Below are 14723 nucleotides of genomic sequence, written 5' to 3' on the forward strand. Positions count from 1 at the left end.
AAAGATAATGACGCACGGAGCTCGAGTCGAGCTTGCCTCGCGAGTGTAAACAGAGTGGGGCGTATACAATAGTACGTTACGACGTAAAGGCAACATTAAGAGAAATGCGTTATATCTCTCGAGACATGAGAAGTGTTCCGGAAAAGCTAAACGCGATGATTCCTTGTAATTCACCATTCTCAACTCACGAAATTAACTTCTATTATTGATGATTTGTAAATGAAGTTATCAAAGTGATAGTGCTCAAGAATTATTTTACAAATTACAGTATGGTAAATACTTGTACGTAATAATAATCCAGTGCGTTGCGAAATAGCACTTGTTATAAAATAAATGCTCGTTAAATATTTTGTTCTTCGTACATCAAATTGATCAATTTCAATTTTTTTTTTAAAACATTGATTACCTGGCTAAATAATGATCTCTGCCTGTTTTTTAATGTACAATCTTATAAATATTTTCTAAAGATATTAAAGTTATTATATAATATACAAGAAGTACTCAATAATTGTTAGATACTTATAAAAGTCAAGAAAATTAACCCAGACGCGAATAATCCATAGTGTGTAATATGCAGAAAAAACGGCTTTGCTGAAGCATCAAAAAATTTAGCTGAAAATAAGTTTGTTTGTACCATCAAAATAATTATGTAGGACATTCAAATTGGTTGCTACAATTAAAATTTTTTAAGTGTTTCACATAATTTTTGATGATTCAATAAAATTATTTCAAACATGTATCTAGCTAAATTTTTAGATACTTCAGCAAAATCATTCTTTCCGTGTAAAGGACTGGAAAATCAAATGCAACTAAGAGTTAAAGAATTCACAATTATGATAATTTTATAAGAATCGGAGTAAAAGTCAAAATCAATTATCATTCAAGTATATTTCGTTAAACTAATTAATATAAGTATCTTCTCCGTTCTTAATTGCGTTTTAAACATCAGCTTACATTGGAGTCCCTTAGTGAATTTTGTCAAGTTCTATATATTCCTGGACAGGAGAGCTTGATTGAATATCCGATCAACGGACGCGACTGGCGCAGTTATGCATGTATGTATGTTAGAAACTTGTTTAGTACTGTCCCTCGGGACTGAAATTCTGTGGTGGCGTCGGCTGTTGCAGTCGGTTCTCCAGACATGTAAACTCGCGCCAACCGATACGCATCCCTACTATCGCAACAGTCGTGCTTAACTCGGTTGCTAGTTTATAACCGTTGAACGTTTTCTCAAAAGTAAAAGCTTAGAATTCGATTTTCAACAGGATTTGCGTAGAATTTTCTTAATTTTATAAATATAGGTACGTTATTGTTGTAATAATTGTCATTGGAGAAACAAATAGCCATTAAATTAAAAACTTATGTTAAATAAATCCAATTACATGCACTGAAAAACATTTCTGGTTGAAAATGGACGAATCAGAATTTTCTGATTAAATTTATTGTATCAACCAGAATTCCGATTATCTCAACTAGAATTCTAGTAGATTCAACCAGAAAATTCTGATTCATCCGTTTTCTATTAGAGTTACTATTTAATTCAATCAGACTATTTTTCTCAGTGTGATAAAATTGTTTAATGATTGTATGAAAACAATCGTAAGACTTGTTTTAAGGTCAGTCTTTTTCGACAAAAATTTAAATTAAATTTCAAAGCGCTATAAGATTGTAAATGAAAGTTATCAGTATCCAATAGAAAAATTAATATTAGACGCCGGGCGCTATAATACATTACATTGTATGAGACGAGAAGTCACCGATATATCTCTCGGGCTTCTTCGTTCCGTAGCGCTATAAATAACAACTGTCGATATAATCGGGTCGGGCGATATTCCACAAAATTAGAAAAAGGTTCGATATAGAAAAAGAAGTGTCTGTACCCTTAATACAACTCATCGATCGTCGTTTATCCCACCCCTTTTCCTTCAACATCATTTTCCTTCCTTCGTTGCGGCGTACCTAATATACCAAAGAATGCACAATGCAATCAGTGCGGTGATGTGAACCAAACCGAATTATCGTCATCGAGATAAGCCAACTAGATATCGCTTGCTAAGACCAGCTGTGTGATCGAAATTCCTTTAATAGCTTGAGGATGGAGATGATATCGCCAGCGTGAACCGGATCAACGAATTTCCTAATATCCAAACATCGATCGCTCGTGACAGTTATTTACTTTATCCCCCTCCTATCTTTACATGAACGGAACAAACAGTTTTGCTAAAGTATGTAAAAATTTAATTAGACACAGATATGAAGATAATTTTGTTGTAAATGAAATATACACAAATATATATGAGCAAATATTTAAAATATTTTTATATATAATTTTGTTAAACCATCGAATAATTATATTATCTGTATAGGATGTTCAAATTAGGTGCTAGAATGTCAAAACATCTAGCAGCATTATTCATTACGCTTGAGATTTTTACGTAATTATTTTGATAATTCAATAAAGCTATTTTCAGATCTGTAGCTAGTTAAATTTTTAGATACGTCAGCAAAACCGTTCTTTTCGTATAAATGTGATTTAGCCAAAATGAAAAAAGTGCAATAGCAAGAGAATATCTTGATTCCTCCATTTCATCTTCCCTTTTTCCCCGAGATCTTATATTTATATAGTGATTATAGTGTGATTATAATGAGGAACAATAGCTTGCCTCGCGTACAAACGCGTTGCGGAAATGAGTTTTTCATTAACGAAAGTCAATCAGATTCACGCGGCTATAATGAAAGCTAATTAGGAAATTTTCCGATGACGGTCCCCGCTAAATTAATCGGCTCTCGCGTTCCAATCCAGGTAAGCGAATCTCCGATAACACGTATTGCCGACCAGTAATAAAGTTCGATGGATTCGAGCACGGATGACGCATTCGTTACTTTTTCCTCAAGACTCTTAAATCCCATTTAAGCGGGCGTTTCCCTTAGTTGAGTCCTCTATCGAGGATCTCGGCTGCCGACACTGATTTCCGTACGACGAAACGACGAAAGCGAAACGTGGCGAAGAACGTCCAATTATACGCAAATTAAATTTTCCACAGCATCAACGAATTATCGATTTCATGAAAATATCGGAAATTTTGTCCGAGCTTATCGATAAGCGAAATCCCCGTTTACTAAGAATATTTTTTACGACACAACGCGTACTAAATAAATTAATATTATAAAATGATTCACGAACATAAACTAATTTAGATTAAAATACTATGTGTAATAATACTATGTGTAATAATACTCTAAATTTTTAGGAATAAAATTTAACTTCTGAAGAGTCCGGCAGAAGTAAAATTTTCACTCTTAGAGAGTGACGAATCACTCTTAGGCCCGATTGCTCCAACATTACCTTGGCTTTAAGCGAGGCTTAAGACTCTCGCTTTCTCTCTTTAAAGTAAGGAAAGAGAGGGAGAGATAGAGTTTTAAGCCTCGCTTAAAGTCAAAGTAATATTGGTGTAACTGGGCCTTAGAGTGAAGAATCATTCCAAGCAGGAAGCAATTTTCAATCTCTGCGGAGAGATGAATAATTTCACTTTCCGAAAAGAGAAACTGAAGGTAAACGTTAAATTTAGCTTTCCACATCCAATCTTCACAAAATTTGGCTTATTCGACGTGTTATTGCACGAAACGAATCTAGCACAGAAAAGTGTCACTCTGCTTCGCCGAACAAGATATTAATAATTAAAGTTAACCTTTTAGGAAATTCATTCCTTGAAGGAGTAAAATGAAATTCACTCTTGCCGGACTGGCGCGTCACTTTTTTTTGGAGACAAATTTCACTTCCAAAAATTTAGAGTGCAACATAACATATAACGCAGAGCAAAAAGGATTAAATTAACAAGTCTAACCATTGTGTGGCTCGCATGAAAATCTACTTCCTTCCTGGAGGGAAGGCTGCGCTTAATGTTTTATTTATCTCTGCGTCAAATTACTTGTGCATAATAAGAGCAGTAGCTTGCCTTCGTATGAAACCGCGTTGTGCAAATGAGTTTGCATTAGCGAAATATCAAGTACTTAACGGCAGAAAGTGGTCTAAAAACCGATGTTTCTCGATGGGGGCGCGTCGCTACCCTTTCAATAGAAAAATTAACGTACCTTAGCTAATGCCTATTTTTGCAGCGCAACGTTTTTCCCGTCGCGGCACATTTCCCGTAGGCAAAAAAAAAAGACATTTACCGCTTCGTTTCGTCGTTAAGCCGTCTGCGCGCGGCATGCGAGTCTTGCGATGAAAATTGCATTACGTTCGCCGAGTAACTCCGTTTGGAAAGTGACCACACGCGAATATACGACGGTCAAAGGCAGTTAATTTTACGCCGATTAATACTGACTCTCATTTTACGTTCGAAAGGATCCTACCGCTGTGCTGTTCTGTCCTGCGCGCGATATTCCGCATGCAAAAGATAACATTTACAATTGCTTTTTACACATCGCTGCTGGCGGAACTTTCTATTGACACCTTCACTATTAAAACATTTAGCTCATTAGATTATACTTATAATTAATTGTAATTACAATTTACTGTGAGATCCATTTTACCAGTAAAAATAATCATAGCATTAGAAAGCGAAAAAATATTAATGTATCGAATCATCTATTGCGAGATCGAGAGTAAAAAAAAAGAAGAAATTAACGGAGACATGGCTGGTATGTTTGTTTGAAATCTAAGGTGCTTTAACATCAACGATGCTTCTCGAGTGACCCAATTCGGAGAGCACTAGAACGTAGGCGAGCCTGAGCGACGCCTAATAAGGTATGAAGAGACGTACCCGTAGTACGACGAAGCGGGATGCGGACACGTGCACGCATACCTGTCAGCACGTGTCCGTTTTACGCCTCGTACGGCAGTGTGCAGTATGCATAACTCGCAGTGCTGAACGTGTCTACCCCGAACGATGCGATGCAATGCAATGCGACGCAACGCGACGCGACGTGCTCGTCGGCTCGTTGTCGTCGCTTCCATCGTTATCGCCGTGTCGGCGGTCACATATGCATATTCAAGCTGCCCGCCTAGACATCGAGTAAATTAGACCATTTGGCCCGCTCCATTATTGAGGGAAACCAGCGGAACGAAGCGGCTGCAAGCTTGTAATGCGCGACCAGTGCATTCGCAACTCCGTGACTCCTCAGCTTTCACAAAGTTCGGCGCCGAGTATCAAATGGGTGCAAAGAGCCGCGAGGAGGATTTGGGCTAGGATCGTCTCGACAGGATATTGCCTGGAACAAAATGGCCCTACAGGGACGGTAAAATGTTCATTCTCTCTAAACTTTGTCAGACGACGCATGTAATTCCTATAATAGTTCTAAATATGTTTCTCATAGAATATGATTATAACAAATAATACATAATAGTTTATTTAAGGGCAGTATTCATAACTCGTTCTTATTTTAAAACTGTCTTAAGTCATGTCTTAAAGTGCTGTTACGGTGCTTTGATTAATTCATAACATCTGAAAACTGTGCTTAACCCTTCGTGTTCACCTGGGGCCCAGGGATCCCAAAAAGGTGTGAGGCTTTATATTTCTAAGGTCTTTTTTTAAAACGAGACTTAAACTGCCATTTATTCAAAGTTTAAAATACCCTTTTTGCACCTTTAATCGCATATTATTATTCCTAACGTCAGCCTTTGCGATTTTTTTAAATATGTTAAAATTAAAAATTTGTAAAAGTGTATTTCTCTACATTCTATAATGTTTAAAGTATGTACAGTAATTTTTGTGATTTTTAAAAAGATGTAAATATGGCAATTAATTAAAATGTTGAGATCATTTTGCCTTCTGTGTGACCAACATAAAATTCTCAGAAGATGTGACCACGAAGGATTAAGACAGTCTTAAATACAAGATCTACGACTATCAATATTGATCTAAATCATATTAAATCGAACTGTAAAGTTTTGAAATAATATCCTCATGTCTATTTTAATGACACTGGAAAAAAATGTCTGATTGGATCGCTCGGAATCCTAGTTGATAACGGATGAATCAGAGTTTTCTGGTTAAATTCTATCAAAATTCTAATTGATACAATCAAAATCTTTTCCAGTTTCAACCATTTTTTTTCCAGTACAGCGTCTGATAGAATTTTAAAGAAGCGCAAGGAAGAGAAGAAAAGCACGATTATGGACTTGGTATAATAATAACAACATCCTGCTATACGCGTTTCGAGGCGCGCGTCTCATTACCAACGCGGAACAATTCGCGTGCGCGCACAGGCGAAAGATAAAATCCGCAATTTTCCACGTCGGCACAATAAGTCGCAATTTCAGCGCTTTGGAAGTTTGTTCGCTCCGCACGAAATCGCTGCCGTGCCCGTCGGCGTAGGTGGGTTTCATTCATCGCGCCATTACAATACTATCATGATAGACGCGCGAATGCGCCGTTCGCAATTGTGCGAGGCAAAATGACGTGCTGGTAGCGCGGTTTTGCGCCGGAAGCTGACGGCGCGGTCGCTCGCTTCCGGTCTGATTTCACGAGTCAAAGGAAGACAGGTTTCGTCAGTCGCGTCAGCCTCGGCGCCGCCATTCGACACTTTGTAACGTTAATTACAGAACTCCGTCCTTCCCTCGTCCTTTCGCTAATGAGGAGAAGAACCGGAGAACATCGTGTTTCGAAACAACAGGCAGGTCGACCCAATGGATGCGATGTCACAATCATCGATCGCATCTTTCTCAGATTAAACACTGTTGAATTCATGATGTCAAAATAATAATATATTCAGACTCTTTAAATTCAAAAATATAGAAAAATGTATTGGGCGAATGAGAGAAAGGATTTTATTGTATTATAATTCTGGCTGTCTTTGGGTAGTTTATTCAATTTTATTCTTTTAAACTTTGACTAGACGAGATATTGTCTTATTACAGGATCTAAGCCACTTGGCCTAGCATGATATACTCATTATTTTCTTAAGAAACAACAATTACATTAATTTTGTTAATTAAAGTTAAAAAGTCAAAATATATGTATCTATAGATTAACAAGAATAAATTATGATTTACCGCGATTGACTCTCATTCGCCTAATAAATTTTTCTTTATTTTTCACAATTAAATTATACTTAATTTAAAATATTTTTTATAACTTTTATATTTAACTCAAAAAATATATTAAAGACTCAAATTTAGTTTATTAGTGTATACGTTAATATGGACGTTGTTTACTTCGAAACTAAACACAGAAATGGATTAATTTTACATTTTGACATACTAGAAGTTAAAAATAACAATATGTTATTTTATCAAAGGGATTGTTACACTGCTTTGATATCTAACACTGAAGGATGATTGAATAAACAATGAATATCAATCGATTGATTTCATCCTTTTGGTACAAAGAACATCTATAATTATTATTCACAAGTTTTCTGTACGAGATGCGTCTGTTCATATAATAAGATGAAAAAATTCGTTAATTGTAAAATAACGAGGAGCGATCGTGCCACGAAATTCATTCTCGTTTTCAATCGAATGTAATCCAACTCTCGACTGGTGCAAGTCACCTAATTTCATATACAGAAAGCATTGAGAACGAAGACTTTTCTGGATTTATAGTCGCGGTTCTTGGAAAACAAACTCCGAATACGGCAGTCCTCGGCAGTGTTCCCGCCGCGAAGAAATAAGGTATTCGCGAGCGAGTACCTTATTCGACAGTATTCCACCGGGGAAGAGACGAGCAAGTCGCTTCCTCGCGCGCCTTTAAAGTCTCGCGCTAAATAAAGTCGAAGGACGTTTAATTTACATACATTTAACTCCCCCCCTCCCTCCTCTCCCCCTTGCTATTTCTCTCTCGTTCATCCTCTCTTTTCCTCTATCTATTCCACCCCTCAGCAACGACGTTCTTCTCGTGTGTTCTTCTCTGTTCCACGGTATCTCGCGGTCATCCCCCACCATGACGACGACAACCTCCCAACCCTGGTCCAGCAACCCCGACTCTTCTTTCTCTCATTCGCTCGTTCTCTTTCTCTCCAAGCTCTTCTGTCTCTCTGCTCTTTCTATCTCTCTTTCTATCTCTCTCGTGATCATTTCTCTCCTTGTTTCTACCTCAGTGGATATTCCATCTCTCTTCATCTTTGCGCATCGTCCCTCTTATCTCAGCCATTCTCCCACGCATGGTCTCTCTACCCTCCGTCTCTCTCTAACCCGAAAACTCGCTGACCCAATTTCCACAAAACTGCATTGCGTGTCCTACCTGCACGCGGTTGCATCTATCTATAGCATAGATGGTTCGAAACTGCATGCTGCCCTCTCCTTCCCCTTTTACCTCCCGATGCATCCAATATTTCACCTCCACGTACACACCTCCCTCAGTCCACGTTCATCTCGCGGGAAAAAATCTGCCGTTTCGACCGTCGCTTTTCGTGTCTCCGTTTGAATGACGACAATGGGCGGAAATAATCGTATAAAAAAAAAAGAAAAAGAAAGAAAAGTGACTAGCGTATTCGTGGCACGTGACGTGATGAGTGATAATACGACGAGGAAAAAGAGCAAGCTATAATGAAAGGCAAAAAATAGCCTCGAACGTGTTAAGCGCTGCGAAAATGAATTTAACTTTTTAATTTGTCCCACTTTTTACATATCGTTTTACTTTTATCGAAAGGCTATTGGAATACACTTTGCAAGAAACATGCATGCTGGTAACTTCGCATTTATTACATATATGCTGATATATAATAGATACATACACAACGCTGCAACGAACAATCCATGCTCATAATTGCCCAGCAGCACTTCAGCCAGTCTATACCTGTTATTTGACGCGTTCCCGTAAATACCTATCCAGCGACCGCAAATTTCGCATTGTCAATGTGATATTTTTAGATTTGCGATGAGTGTACATTGTGAAGTAGCAATTAACATTGGGAAAATAAAACTAGCATAATTTATCACATAATTCGTACAACACGATTTAAACATTGTCATATGGGATTCAAAGAACATAAAAGACAGATAATATATTCTCTTTCATGCACTCGATACTATTCTATAACAGTACAAAGTTTGTAAGATGATTTTATATACACAGCTAAGTATCAGGTATTCTATAACAAAATCGAGTTTCGTTGCTTAAAAAATTCAAGTCAGCTCTTGAATCCAGCCGTACTTATTATTAATAGCGCCACGTTAGCAAGTTTTAATAACACCGTAAGATGTAATATATAAAACGTGTATAAACGCATCGTTTCTTGCCGTCATCCGTTAGTACGCATATTAAAAATAATTTTCGATACTTTCTTAAGGACTCTGCACTGAAAAATTTACTAAATTTTAATAAATATTTGTTTGAATAAAACTAACTAAATATTTACTAAATATAAACATATATTTATTTGGTGCATTAATTTAAATATCATTTTTTTATTAAGTCAATATTTATTGTACTGTAAGTAAATGTTTAGTTAATACTATTTAAACAAATAACTTATTAAAATACTTATTAAAATTTGGTAAATTTTTTTCAATGCACGTAAACAAAGAGTCTGTTTTTTATTCTTGCCGCATTAGAACTTTTTTTTCATTTCAGCCAAATATCAAAAATATACACTGAAAATCTCATTTCGTTGAATCAACTAATTTCTTGTTTGAATATAGGCAAATAAATTCTTGGTTGTGGTAATAAAATAATTAGTTGAAATAAAAAATTTGATTATTGTAATATTTTTTTTATATTATCAGAAATAAGTAAAATGTTAATCATTTTATTGCATCAAAAGAAGAAAGAGAATTTGTTTGCCCAAATCCAAACGAGAGATTAATTAATTCATCTAAATGGAATTCTCAGGTTACCTATTTCACTTTAAGTTCTTACACTATAGCTGAAAGACAGATCTCAAGCCAACAAATGGTAAACGTACGATATACAGAAGCACGTGACACATCGGCATGATTCCCTTCAAATACGTTTACCGGAAAATCGTGAAACAACGTGGATTACGTGAGATCCGGATCGGAAATCGAGGTAAAAGCGGACGGCGACCGTTCGTCCGTCAATGAACCGTAATTACTCGCGCGGATCACAGCTGCGATTAAATCCCGCGCTCAATTCGTTACGACCCGTGGCAACAACTCTTGATTGCACTTTTCCGATTTTCCAGGGTCGAGTAAACCGGCCACGATGGTACGTGGCAGTTGTACGGAACGAACAAAGATAAAAAAGAGCGGGACAACTGCGAAAGCTTGTGGCGAGGAACGCTTTGATCGCGAAACGAGCGGCGAGCATTCGATAATTCGCCGAACCTCTCTGCGGAGAATCGTAGTCCAGAGGCGCGTTGTTACCAGGTAAACGCGCGACCGCGATTTGGGGTCAAAGTGTCATAAAAGGTTAAGCGTAGTTGAACGAGTTCGCGTTAAGTTAGGCTTTAGTTCTGCCTGGGTATATCGTGAGAGGGGAATAGAAGGGGGAAGGGGGTGGCACCGCACCAGTTTAATGATCTTACTAACTCGGGCGGGCTTTTCCATTATTAGTTCGGCCCGCGGGTAAACTCGACCTATCTTCATGTTACAACGTAACACTGCTAACGGTGGAGGTACCCATCCTGATGAGATCATGCTCCGCACGTTGCGCGACCATGGCGACACGGGAGATGCATGATTAGGATTAACGTTTATGTATTCGCCGTTTGACCCCTGTCTCTGGAATATCGTGACGTCAATGCTGCGATCCCACACCGCGGTTCATCATTGATGGTTTTTCACGGTACCGAAGGGGGATTGGAGGCCACCCAATCTCGCATCGTCCCCGGTGTATCGTGACCCGGTTGCGAAAGTACGCGTAATCAATTATTTGCCCCTTGACATCGCGCGATCAATCGGTCGAAGCTTTGTTCGTCCGATTTGAATTTGCACGAATACTCGAGCGGCCTACACGAGTATTTGAGGGGGGAGTTTTTATACAGGTACCCAGTAGTGTATACGCGCGCAACGGTAAATTAAAAAAAAAACTTATAATTGCGGAAGAACTCACAAAAAAAAATAACTTTCCATAACACAAGTTTTACACCGCGAGACTTCAGATTTTTCCGAGACGACGCGACGGTATTAGCGAGCCCCGGCGTCCGGAGTTGTCTATTTTTATGACAAATAAAAATATTTTATTAAAGCGAACGGAAGTACGCCGCTGCACGGCGCACCCTCGGTTATGAAACTTTCATATCCAGGCCGTACGCTCACCGGTAATGCAGAGTTTAAAGGCAACATAGATCCTGGGGAGGTCGAAAGGCGCGGTTTATCTGTCCTTAGAGAGCGATGCGGTTCTTTCTAGATTACGAGTACTTTTCGTATTGTATGTATATACCGATTGTTAAGTACCGGAGTGACTCTCATAAGGAGCACATAACGACGTTTTACGTAAAAGCTCCATGTCTCTTAGGGCTGCCGCACACTAAATTCCATAATACATAAGATGTAAAGTTAAGCCGATGAACCAATCAGGTAATCTAACGAAAATGAAGATAAACTTATCCATAACTTCGCAATAAGACGAGTTTCAACCGATTGAAATTCATTTTTTTTTTGCTTAGCCTTATTATTCATCAGCCTTATTATTCATCTTATTGTAGAACAGGCAATAGGTCTGTTCTTTTTTCATCCCAAGTTCTGAACTGGAGTGCACTGATACAATAAGTTATAGTGAGACAGGTATAGTTTGTTTTACTCTAACTTATTGCACTAGTTCGGAACTAATTTAAAATTCTTCGAAAAAGAACAGACTTATTATTGCAACACCCTGAACGACACTCGGAATCTAGGTATTTCAATTAACACAGATAGCTACTCTATAAAAAAAAAAGTACCGTTGATATTATTCTCTTGTCTGAGATCTATCGAACTCTTTCGCGTGCGTAAATAATACTGATGTAAACCTGTGTGTTCCGAAGAGATTCTTCACATACTACTTCATACCCTCAGCAAGCTACCCTCAACCAAATACAGCAGATAAGGAAGGGATAAAGGAGCGAGCAACAACACTACGATGATTCTCAAGAACAACAGCGGCAGCGTTGTCCGCGGTTGAAATCCTCTTTCCTTTAGAGAGAAGAGTAAATATTACTGGAGCTCTTGCACGATAGTTTCGTAAATAAAGGGCAGCCACGTACGTCAGGAACATAATGCAATTCGATCGCATTAACACTTTCGCGGATTCACAGCGTTCTGTTTTGAATGTCATTTTTTTCGATAACTCTCAGCAAATTATTAACTTGGTCTTGGGTGCATTGAAGTAGAAGCAGTACTCATCTTTATGAGTAGCATTCATTGATATGGATTAACGCAGACATTGATCGTAATCAGATCTGCTTTTAATTAGTCAATAACGATTATTTATGCGAGATAAGGCCATGTATGACGCAAAGTTTATCGCAGGTCATACCGAAATGAACGTGTCGGTTACACGTGTCGGGTTTAACCATTAACCCGGGCTTACTCATACACAATTCAAATGCAACCCGAAGCCACGGCGATCCGAGCTCCTCGCCGTCCTCTAATTTAAACCACGTCACAAGAGCGGCGTACGTTGATTAGCCTAGCAAATGATTGGTGATACGTACGCCCGGTCGCCTATCTCGTCGGTAAGCATAGTTTATTTACACAACGAGCACGGTACTCCGCGTTTGCATTTGGTAGTAAGAAGCTGCGGATCCCATTACACGACTACAATACATAAGCGGCGACATAAATACGCTACGTTTTGAACATGCGCTGCTTCTATGACGTCTCAGTCATCAACATTTTGCTAATATTACTAATACGCTATTATTTGCGAATTAAGGTACGAGCAAGCAAAAACTTCCCTTCGTTTATTAATTATTTCACAACAAGGCAAATATTTATTTGCTATCAAATATTTAGCGTACAATAATCTATTGGACTTGTGCCATGAAACGAAATAAGATATAAGCTGAGAAATCAATATCTTTTCGAGCGAGTTGTAAAATAAAATCTTATTGAAATTCGTACTCACCGAGTCGTCAGGAAACGGAATTTTACTCTCCATCGATTTCTCCTCCGGTACGATATGGACGCGAGGCTATTCCCATCCTTGATATATCCATCGGATTACGCAATTTGCTGGCTCTTCACAATCGCACCATACCGGTTCACCTGGACGAAGGAAAATCCAGTTATCGGCTGTACTTTGCATCCGAGAGACCAGCAATTTGATTTCGTGCCCAGATATCGGTCGACACTCCGGTTAATAGATCGATCATGGTAATTACTCACGCATATCACTGAAAACGAAAGGAAGAAGAAAATGGATCGGTAATCGTGATGTCGATAATGATACTGTGAACTTCGTTGACAGTAAAAGTGAAAGAGTAGACGAGTTCGAACGCGCCAACAAGTGTCGCGACACTCGTTCGAGCGCAAGTATGTTAGATCGATCGTCAGCCGTCGCGGTTTTTCACGGTCTTCCATTGTACGGCGAAATTTATAGGGCACTTTTCGCGTTTTCGCCTCCCCCACTCGCACTTCTTCCTCTATCTATTCCCCGGTGTGAAACACGGTGACTTGAGAGAAATGCGCGATCCAACGAAACGCTCGAGGAGACAGAGAGAAGTCGTAAAGCTTCCTCATCGCTGTATCGCAAAACTCATTCGAGTTTATGGAATACGTCCGGCGGATGAGCACAAACGGAAGAAGACGGAAAAGTGATCGTAATACGAAAACATAGGCGAATTAGAAAGGAAATTACAAAAGAAATTTGTTTTAGAAAGTCAAACGTCCTTTAAATCACATTCCATTTGTTGGATATATTTTGAAAAGAGATTAATAAATATCTGATTTTTTTGTTCATGTATTTTAAACAAAAATTGTTTATAATACATGAAGATATTTATAAGTATCCAATATCTGAATCATTCAATTGAATAAAATGAGAAATGTATGGACATTCGATCTTCAAATCATCAAATCAACTATTTGATATATTTTGAATGAAAAAGATTTATAAATATTTGATTTTTAATTTAATTTCAATGTCTATTTTTTTTATGTATCTTAAACGATAAAAATATTTTTTAATTAAATTTTTTAAAAATTAATGATATATTGCAATTAATTTTTCTCAGAGGTCGTTAGTATGAATTTAATCCACTTTCATTTCGCTCATTTCTCGCAATTAATTCTTAAGGAAGCATAAATAACGAACGATATGCTTAAGGAATTTCATGCATACATTATGTTCTTGACGAAAAGTTGTATTTTGGAATTTTTTTCTCAAAGAAATAAAACAAAATAAAATGGAAAACTAATAATTTCACTTAATATTGTTTTTTCCTTAGTATTGTATTTACATAAAAAATTTTTTTTTCTGTTGAATTGGGTTACATATATGCTCTGTAAAATGCAGCCGCTGCACGAAAATCAGAGCTCCATATGGATAGCATTCTAACTTCTTTTTTTGTAGAAACACAAAAGTATTAAAATTCCAGTTGTCTTCTAAAATAATGTTGTAGTTAAATTTCAACGGCACATTTTTTAAAATTTAATTTTGAATATTTTTCTAATAAGTTTAAAAATTAAATTTTTAACAAAAAATTGATACTTTTTTCAAATAGTCTAAAATCTTACTTTTTATATACATTCAAAAATTTGAATCTAACCCTCAGCTACAGCATTATTTTAGAAGACAGTATTGGAATTTTAATATTGTGTGTCCCTACAGGAAATTAAAGTGGAGTCTGGATTTTCGTCAACGTACAGACGTTGACACTGCTGCATTATGGAGCCTATA

General features: G+C 37.5%; 1 protein-coding gene across 12 annotated transcripts in view; it reads right to left on the reverse strand.

The window, feature by feature from the left end:
• LOC105146732 (protein turtle) overlaps positions 1–14723 on the reverse strand; it is a 302876-nt gene that overhangs the window by 286172 nt on the left and 1981 nt on the right. For 11 of the 12 annotated variants that reach the window (XM_087412975.1, XM_087412979.1, XM_087412983.1 and 8 more), the window contains one exon: positions 12951–13218. The gene's annotated coding sequence lies outside the window, so the exon portion shown is untranslated. The remainder of the gene's footprint in view (positions 1–12950; positions 13219–14723) is intronic. The other variant, XM_087412976.1, reaches the window with a different exon arrangement.

Source organism: Acromyrmex echinatior, chromosome 14, assembly GCF_024713525.1.
Source record: "Acromyrmex echinatior isolate Ae372 chromosome 14, ASM2471352v2, whole genome shotgun sequence".
In the NCBI taxonomy this organism is placed as follows: Eukaryota; Metazoa; Arthropoda; class Insecta; order Hymenoptera; family Formicidae; genus Acromyrmex; species Acromyrmex echinatior.